Here is a 9,608-nt window from a genome sequence, read left to right on the forward strand (position 1 = left end):
TGGTGCATAAAGCCTCCAGTTCCATTTAGAGAAGGAAGGGCCACATCCTCTACCCTAGACTTGTATGTTCTTAAAAGGAGAAAGATCTGGGCCAGGTGCGGTGGCTCTTGCTTGTAATCCCAGCACTTTGGGAGGCCAAAGTGGGTGGATCACCTGAGGTCAGGAGTTCGAGACCAGCCTGTTTCAACATGGTGAAACATCAGCTCTACTAAAAATACAAAAATTAGCTGGGCGTGGTAGCTCACGCCTGTAATACCAGCTACTCGGGAGGCTGAGGCAGGAGAATTGCTTGAACCTAGGAGGTGGAGGGTGCAGTGAGCCAAGATCGGGCCATTGCACTCCAGCCTGGGCAACAAGAGCAAAACTCTGTCTCAAAAAAAAAAAAAAAAAAAAACAGGAGAAAGATCTAGGTAGAAAGGTGGTATAAAATGTACTAAATGTGATAAATGTCAGTCTGAAGAGTACATATCTCAGCAAGGGAGGATAAGCCTCTCAGTCCTCCTCCTGTGATTAGCAATGTGGTCATGGCCAGACTGGCTTGGAACATAGGGTGGATCATAGATGATGGGGTGATCTTCACCCCTTGTCCTCCAGCACAACTGACAGGACTCCCTCATCTGCTAACCAAGGAGCCAAACACATATTGCCTCACTGGGCATTTGCCCATCCTCAATATCACTTCTTTCCTACTGACTGTAGGAGTGGACCTCAGTACATTTCTGTATAATAGACTGTCCCTGTCACCACTTTATCAATGAGGTCTGCTATTGCTCCTCAAGTCCTGTTCCATACTTGTCCAATCAACCTGTGGGATCTCACTTGTATTTTTTCCAAAAGGGCACTATGACCTTATCAGCCTCCGGGAAAAGGGAATTAAAAATATGATGGAATCAATCTGTGAAAAACCAGGTGTGGCAGAGCCCCATGTAGTTTTCCCTCTTTTACTTTAAAATAAACAGGCCAACTTTTGCAGCCATTTTGTAGCTATAACTGTTCTCTCAGGAACACAGAATACTTTATTTGGTGAAAGACAATAGTTGTTCTTTGACTACAAATGGGATTCAGTGAGGGAAACCACTTACATTATTTCAAGTATCATAACTGGCAGGTAAGCCCCGGATTTTGTTGGGGATCTTAAGTTTCCCTTGCTGGTGTGCATCTGAGGCCATAGGGTTGACACCTTCAATTTGCCAGTTGAGAGATTATAACACAGTGAAAGCATTAGGCATAAGAGGAATTTTTCAGGCCGGGCACGGTGGCTCACACCTGTAATCCCACCACTTTGGAAGGACGAGGTGGGTGGATCACAAGGTCAAGAGTTTGAGAACAGTCTGGCCAACATGGTGAAATCCTGTCTCTACTAAAAATACAAAAATTAGCTGGGCATGGTGGTGCATGCCTATATTCCCAGCTACTCGGGAGGCTGAGGCAGGAGAGTTGCTTGAACCCAGGAGGTAGAGGTTGCAGCGAGCCAAGATCACGTCACCGCACTCCAGCCTGGGTGACAGAGCAATACTCCATCTCAAAAAAAAAAAAAAAAAAAAAAGAATAATTTTTCACCGATAAGATTTGAGCATTCACAATTCAACATATAACACATTTCAAAATTAATTACACATTAGTAAACAGTGCATACAATGAATCAGCTCACAGGCCTCTCAATGATAAGATCACTTTTAACTTTTTTATCTTTTCGCTACAAGTTCTACCAGCTGCATTCAGACAATTTTTACAGAAACAAAGACTATAAATAATTTTTACACAGACACTACAATACCAGCTTCCAGGAGACCATCTACTCTCCTTGGCTGGAAGCCCAGAAAATAAGGAGGTGCGAGACACACCACGGGAACAACTGGCACCAGTAAGCACGAGTTTGTACTTGCTTTCAGCCATCCTCTGGGGTTACAAAAAATGTACCTTTAACAATAATTAGGCACCAATTAAACAGATGATTTCAATCTTACCTCTTGCTGCCTAACCTTCCAAACTTTTGCAACAGGTGACATACACTATTGGACCCCAAAGAAACTATCTTATCTTCCCCCTAACTTGGCCCACACACAGCAGGCCCATTTACCCCTACCTTGGCCCACTGTTGGACAGTGGGAGGACCCCTACACTCCCCACTCACCCATCGTGTAGACAAGGATTCCAGGGAGCCTTGAGCTCTCCTAATCCACCCTATCTGTGTTACACAGTCATAAGAATCTCATCTCATTCAATGGCTTGACCACAGTAAGTCCAGTGCCATGGATCCCTGGTGCCTTATCCATCCTAACATGGAATTTACAATCTCCTAGTGGAGGAACTTTATTGCCCCTCTTGCCTACCACTTAGGTGAGAAGATGTGTCTTAGAAACCAACCTAACTAGTGTGCTGTCTTGTCTAATAAAAGGGCCAACTTTTTCAGCCACACATTCCAGACCAGATATGTCATCTCATGCACAGAGACATGCAAGGCCAAGGACAAGGCCCAAATTATTATTCCACTAAAAACTCTAAAAACACACTTTTACAGCCGGCTGCAGTGGCTCACGCCTGTAATCCCAGTACTTTGGGAGGCCAAGGCGGGTGAATCACTTGAGGTCAGGAGTTTAAGACCAGCCTGGACAACATGGTAAAACCCCATCTCTACTAAAAATACAAAAATTAGCCAGGTGTAGTGGCACACATCTGTAGTCCCAACTACTTGGGAGGCTGAGGCAGGAGGATCACCTGAGCCTGGGAGGTGGAGATTGCAGTGAACAACGATTGTGCCACTGCACTCCAGTCTGGGTGACAGATCGAGACCCTGTCTCAAAAAAAAAAAAAAAAAAGAGTGGTGGTCAAGGGGAGAGGAGATGAAGACAGGAAAGGCAAAAAGAGTTACTATATCCTCACGCCTGTAATCCCAGCACTTTGGGAGGCCGAGGCAGACAGATCACGAGGTCAGGAGATCGAGACTACGGCAAAACCCCGTCTCTACTAAAAATACAAAAATAAGCCGGGCTTGGTGGCGGGCGCCTGTAGTCCCAGCTACTCAGGAGGCTGAGGCAGGAGAATGGCTTGAACCCAGGAGGCGGAGCTTGCAGTGAGCCAAGATCGTGCCACTGCACTCCAGCCTGGGCGACAGAGCGAGACTCCGTCTCAAAAAAAAAAAAAAAAAAAAAAGAGTTACTATATCCATCCTATTACATATATATACACATCACTGACAGGATGACAAAATCCATGAATGCTCCAGTTAAGAGTTCATGGAAATGGGCTGGGTGCAGTGGCTCACTCCTATAATCCCAGCACTTTGGGAAGCCAAGGTGAGAGGATAGCTTGAGGCCAAAAGTTCAAGACCAGCCTGAGCAACATAGTGACACCTTGCCTCTACAAAAAAATAAAAATAAAAATAAAAAAATTACTAAATATAAATAAATAAAAATAGAGTAGGCAGAAACGCCTCAGTCTTTAGGAGCATAGGGTTTCGATTGATATAGTACATTGGGCTTCTAACTGGTTAGAAGTGACAACAGGATGGTTGGTTATTTAAAAGTCAACAGATGTCTATGGGACCTTCCAGAGATTTCCTCCTAGACATGGGAAAAACCGATCCCCAAGGCAGTTTCCTTCTCTTTATTACCACCTCTTTATTACCATCTCTTTATTACCATCAAAGGCTTCTCAACAAACTGCTGATGAAGACGTGTTCTGGAAGAAAGTCCACCGTTTAGAAAAGGGTCTACCTTCCCTCCAACAATTGTGGGATGGCAATATCAAAAATGTATCTCAAAGAAGAAACCATTCCTAGAAAAGCCCGGACAAATGTGAACAGATAACATCTGAGACAGGAGATGATAATGTCTCACTTCACAGCTATGATGCTCAAATGAGAGCATCCCATTTCAGCCTACAGGGTCTCGCCTGTATTTTTCCAATAGAACATTATGGCCTTAGCAGCCTCCCGGAGGAAGGAGTTAAAATCCCATGGAGTCAAAAGCTCTGGACCAGTGACCACCCAGTCCCTCTGAAAGCTCATCAGCTCAGGCCGGGGGCCTACATAAAAACAAACCACTCAAGGTGCTTCTACTGCCTAAAACACAAACTTGGGCTCAGGCTTTCTGGACTGGCATGGAGCCAGTCCATGCCACGCATAGAGCCTAGAGGACGGACATGTTGCTATATGAATAGCAAAATGAATATAACACAAGAAACTGGTGATCACCAAAATGAAGCGCTACCTGTACTGATCAGTCACATTGCCTAGATTCATGAAGCTGTAGTGAAATCAATATCCAACAAATACCAAGACGTTTCTAAGTGAGTATTTAAGTTTACAAAACAGGCTCCCTGAGAAAACCCACAAGACTAAACACCCAGGCTCAAAAGTGTGTGGACGATATCACACTGGAGATAGTCCAGTATGAAAACTCTCTGAGAATAACCAGGTGGATTTGAATCCAGAGAGACCTAAAGACAGTCACATATATGGGGGATCTGCATATAAATAATGCTGCTACGAACATCTGAGAGTAAGTTTCCATGTGAACCTATGTTCAATTCTATTGTGTATTTACCTACGACTGGAATAGAATTGAACATGGAAACTTACTCTCAAATGTTCACAGCAGCATGATTCCATCTATAAGAAATATCCACAATAGGCAAATCCATAGAGTCAGATAGTAGATTAATGGTTGTCAGGTAACACGAAGTAGGGAGAACCGACAGTAACTGCTAAGAGGTATGGGGTATCATTTTGGGTTAATGGAAATGTTCTGGAATGAGATCGTGGTAATTGTCGAATAATAATGAATAAACTAAAAATCACTGAACTATACACTTTAAAATAGCAAAATGTATGCATATTAATTATATTTCCCCAAAACTGCAAAATTAAACAATAACAAACATTTCTCAAACTCACGGTTTGTGTGGATCACGAATTCTGGAATGGCGGAGCTGGGAGGTTCTGGCCCAGTGCATCTCGTGAGGCTGTAGTCAAGATGTCAGCTGGGGCTGCAACATCAAAATTGACTGCAGGTGGAAGGTCTACTTTCAAGGCGATACAGTCACAAGGCTGGCAAGGTGGTGCTGGTAGTTAATGAGAGATCTGTTTCTTCCCACGTGGGCCTCTCCAAAGGCTGTTTGTATGTCCTCACAACCTGGTGGATGACTTCTTCTAGAATGAAAGAGGAACAAATATTGCTTCCCCATTACCTCAAGCAAATGACAAAAAACTTCAGAAAGCTTGGCTTTTATCTCCTGCAGGTTAAGGATTGCAGGAAATAGTATTTGACTCATACAAGTAAAGTCTAGAGGCTGGGGCTAGAGCAGTTCCTGGCAGAAGGAACAATAAAAATGGGATGCTTGGACACAACCTGAACTACCAGCAAATGCAGAAAAATCTGTGTTTCCAAGGAACAAATATGGATCCTGAAGGGGTGGCCTGCCCCTCCACACCTGTGCGTGTTTCTCGTCGGGTGGGATGAGAGACTGAGAAAAGAAAGAGACACAGAGACAAACTATAGAGAAAGAAAAGTGAGCCCAGGGGACCGGCACTCAGCATACAGAGGACCCACGCCGGCACCAGTCTCTGAGTTCCCTCAGTATTTATTGATCATTATCTCTACCATTTCAGAGAGGGGGATGTGGCAGGACAATAGAGTAATAGTGGGGAGAGGGTCAGCAGGAAAACATGTGAACAAATGTCTCTGCATCATAAACAAGGTTAAAGAAAAAAGTGCTGTGCTTTTGATGTGCATATACATAAACATTTCAATGCCTTAAAGAGCAGTATTGCCTCCAGCATGTCTCACCTCCAGCCCTAAGGCTGTTTTCTCCCATCACAGTAGATGGAGTATACAATGGGGTTTTACACCGAGGCATTCCATTGCCCAGGGACGAGCAGGAGACAGATGCCTTCCTCTTATCTCAACGGCAAAGAGGCCTTCCCCTTTTGCTAATCCTCCTCAGCACAGACCCTTTACGGGTGTCGGGCTGGGGGACAGTCAGGTCTTTCCCTTCCCACAAGGCCATATTTCAGACTATCACATGGGGAGAAACCTTGGACAATACCTGGTTTTCCTAGGTAGAGGTCCCTGCAGCCTTCCGCAGTGTTTTGTGTCCCTGGGTACTTGAGAGTAGGGAGTGGTGGTGACTTTTAACAAGCATGCTGCCTTCAAGCATTTGTTTAACAAAGCACATCCTGCATAGCCCTAAATCCATTTAACCCTGAGTTGACACAGCACAAGTTTCTGTGAGCACAGGGTTGGGGGTAGGGTTACAGATTAACAGCATCTCAAGGCAGAAGAATTTTTCTTAGCACAGAACAAAATGGAGTCTCTTACGTCTACTTCTTTCTACATAGACACAGTAACAGTCTGATCTCTCTTTCTTTTCCCCACAGGATCCCACAAAAGAGAGTGGCCTGAGATTACCTTAAAAGGAAAAATAGCTAAGTGGGCCACCCACTGGGGTGGAAGGACCCCAACACAGGGATGGGCTACAAAAGGCCTAGGGACTGAGGGGAAGCCTAAGTGGCCAGAGGAAAGACACTGGATGTGGCAGGGTCATGTACTCTGAGGTCCCTCAAGGAACCTGCAAATATCCCCATTTACTGTGTCAGACAAGGATTTCCTCCATATCACCAAGCCCTAAGGCTATATTGCAACTTTGCGAACCATGCAAGGGTATGCCCTTCTCCCACAAACCTGCTACTTTCCGGGTCCCCGCTGTAGATCAGAAACAGTGTGTGGTGAAATCAAGTTTACATATGAACATTTACGTGACCATTGACTAATATTTGTGAGCATCAGTGGAATTTTAGCTTGATAATAGCAGGAACATGTCTATTTTGTTACTGCTGCCTCCCAGTGACAGTGTCTGGCACATAGTAAGTGCTCAAAAACTATTCCTGATCCCTACCTCACATGTTACACAAAATTAACTCAAATGGACCAAATACCTAAATATAAAAACGATAACTATAAAACTCTTAGAAGAAGAAGAGAGGTTTTTATCTTCATGACCTTAGATTAAGCAATGGCTTCTTAAAAATGGCACCAAACATACAAGCAACCAAAAAACAGAGACAACTTGTACTTCAACAAAATTAAACTTTTTTACATCAAAGACCCTAGCAAGAAAGTTAAAAGACAATCCACAGAATAGGAGAAAATATTTGTAAATCATACATCTGATAAGGGTTTAGTATCCAGAATATAAAAAGAATTTGTATAACTCAACGACAAAAGGAAAATAACCCAATTATTACATAGGCAAAAGATTTAAGTGGACATTTCTCCAAAGATGATATACAAATGGCCAAAGAACACATAAAAAGATGCTCAACATCATTAGTCATTTGAGAAATGCAAATCAAAACTGCAATGAGATACAATCTCAAACCATTAGGATGACTATAACCAAAAAAAAAAAAAAAAAAAAAATGGGCAATAACAAGTGTTGAAGAGGCTGTAGAGAAATTGGAACCCTCAAACATTGCTAGTGTGAATGAAAAATGGTGCAGCTGCTGTGGAAAACGCTTTGGCAGGTCTTCAAAAAGTTAAACATAGAGTTACCATATGGTCCAACAATTCCACTCTAGGTATATACCCAACAGAACTAAAAATATATGTTAACACAAAAACTTGTATGAGAATGTTCACAGCATCATAGTTCAAAATAGCCTAAAAGTGTAAGCAACACAAATATCCATCAATTTATCAATGGATAAACAAAATTGGTATATCAACAATGGAATATTATTAAGCCATAAAAGGCAAAGAAGTACCAATACACACTACAACATGGATAAACTTTGAAAACATTAAGTAAAAGAAGCCAGGCACAAAAGGACAAATATTGTATGATCTTACTTATATGGGGTGTCTAGAAGTATTCAAATTCATAGAGACAGAAAGTAGAATATTGGTTTCCAGTGCATAGGGGGAAAGGGAGACAGAGATTTATTGCTAATTGGTTACAATTTGAGTTTCGGAAGATGAAAAAATTCCGGAGGATGTGGTGATGAGTGCACAACAGTGTGAACGTACTTCATGTCACTGAACTGCAAAAATGGTAAAAATACTTAAAAATGGTTAAAATGGTAAATTTTACATTATGTATATTTTACCACAATAAAAAAGGAATGAAGTACTAACATGATACAACTTGGATGAATCTTGAAAACATTATGCTTAAGTAAAAGAAGACACAAATGATTCCATTTAAATAAAATGTCCAGAATAAGCAAATCTAGAGAGAGAAAAAGTAAATTAGCTGTTGTATGGGGGGATGTTGCTTGTTGGATAGGAGGAAGGGGGAAATTGAGAGTGATTAATAGGTATGAGGCTTCTTTTAGGGGTGTATATATAAGTGTTCTGGAATCAAATAGTGGTGAGCACAAAGCACAGCATTGTGATGATGCTAACAACCACTTTATATTTTATTCTTAAAAATGAAAAAATCATGTTTTGTGAATTTTGTCTCAATTTAAAAATTGGGCAGATAGTCTTCCCCCAGAATGAGTAATCTAAGCACAAGACAGACAGAAAGTATCTTTTTATGACGCAGCCTCAGAAGCAACAAAGCATTACTTCTGCCATATTCATCAGAAGTGAGTACCTAAGTCTGGCCCACATTCAAAGTGAGGCTTAACATTTACCCTATCATTTCAGTTTCACAACATAGGGAAACTATTACTGTCTTCCATGTGCAGATAAACACACTGAGGCTCAGAGAGGTTGAATAAACTTACCAAGGCCACAAGGCCAATACATGGCAGAGCTCCTATTTGAATTTAAAAATACCTGACTCCACAACCTGTGCTTTTAACTACCATCAGTGGTGGTTCTTAATTTGCCCATTTGTGAAACCTATTTGTGCCCATTTGTGAAACCAAAAATGCCTGGGGCCTCCCAAAAACGTATTGAAACATCATTTCTAAGCCGGGCACGGTGGCTCATGCCTGTAATCCCAGCACTTTGGGAGGCCGAGGCGGGCGGATCACGAGGTCAGGAGTTCGAGACCAGCCTGGCCAGCACAGTGAAACCCCATCTCTACTAAAAAAATACAAAAAATTAGCCAGGCATGGTGGTGTGTGCCTGTAATCCCAGCTACTCGGGAGACCGAGGTAGGAGAATTGCTTGAACCCGGTAGGCGGAGGTTGCAGCAAGCTGAGATCATGCCACTACACTCCAGCCTGGGTAACACAGCGAGACTCCATCTCAAAAAAAAAAAAAGAAGGAAACATCACTTCTGGGCCTGTAATCACAGCACTTGAATGGTTTTGTTGGTTGGTTGGTTGGTTGGTTTTGTTTTTTTGTTTGTTTGAGACGGAGTCTCACTCTGTTGCCCAGGCTGGAGTGCAGTGACGCAATCTTGGCTCACTGTAATCTCCGCCTTCCAGGTTCCAGCAATTCTCCTGCCTCAGCCTCCTGAGTAGCTGGGATTACAGGTGTGCACCACCACGCCCGGCTAATTTTTGTATTTTTAGTAGAGACCGGGTTTCACCATGTTGGTCAGGCTGGTCTTGAACTCCTGACCTCTAGTGATCCGCCTTTCTTGGCCTCCCACAGTGTTAGGATTACAGGCGTGAGCCACCGCGCCCAGACAGAATGTTTTTAAGCTCCCCA

The 9,608-nt window shown here is 42.8% G+C and overlaps 1 long non-coding RNA gene across 1 annotated transcript in view; it reads right to left on the reverse strand.

Moving 5' to 3' along the window:
* Nucleotides 1–6,107, reverse strand: part of LOC129530073 (uncharacterized) — a 199,087-nt gene extending 192,980 nt beyond the window's left edge. Inside the window, exons 1-2 of the long non-coding RNA XR_008675604.1 lie at nt 6,049–6,107; nt 4,898–5,152 (exon numbers count right to left, since the gene is read on the reverse strand). This is a non-coding gene — a long non-coding RNA (uncharacterized lncRNA). The remainder of the gene's footprint in view (nt 1–4,897; nt 5,153–6,048) is intronic.
* Between the last annotated feature and the right edge of the window lie 3,501 nt (nt 6,108–9,608).

Source organism: Gorilla gorilla, chromosome X, assembly GCF_029281585.2.
Source record: "Gorilla gorilla gorilla isolate KB3781 chromosome X, NHGRI_mGorGor1-v2.1_pri, whole genome shotgun sequence".
Taxonomy (NCBI): domain Eukaryota; kingdom Metazoa; phylum Chordata; class Mammalia; order Primates; family Hominidae; genus Gorilla; species Gorilla gorilla.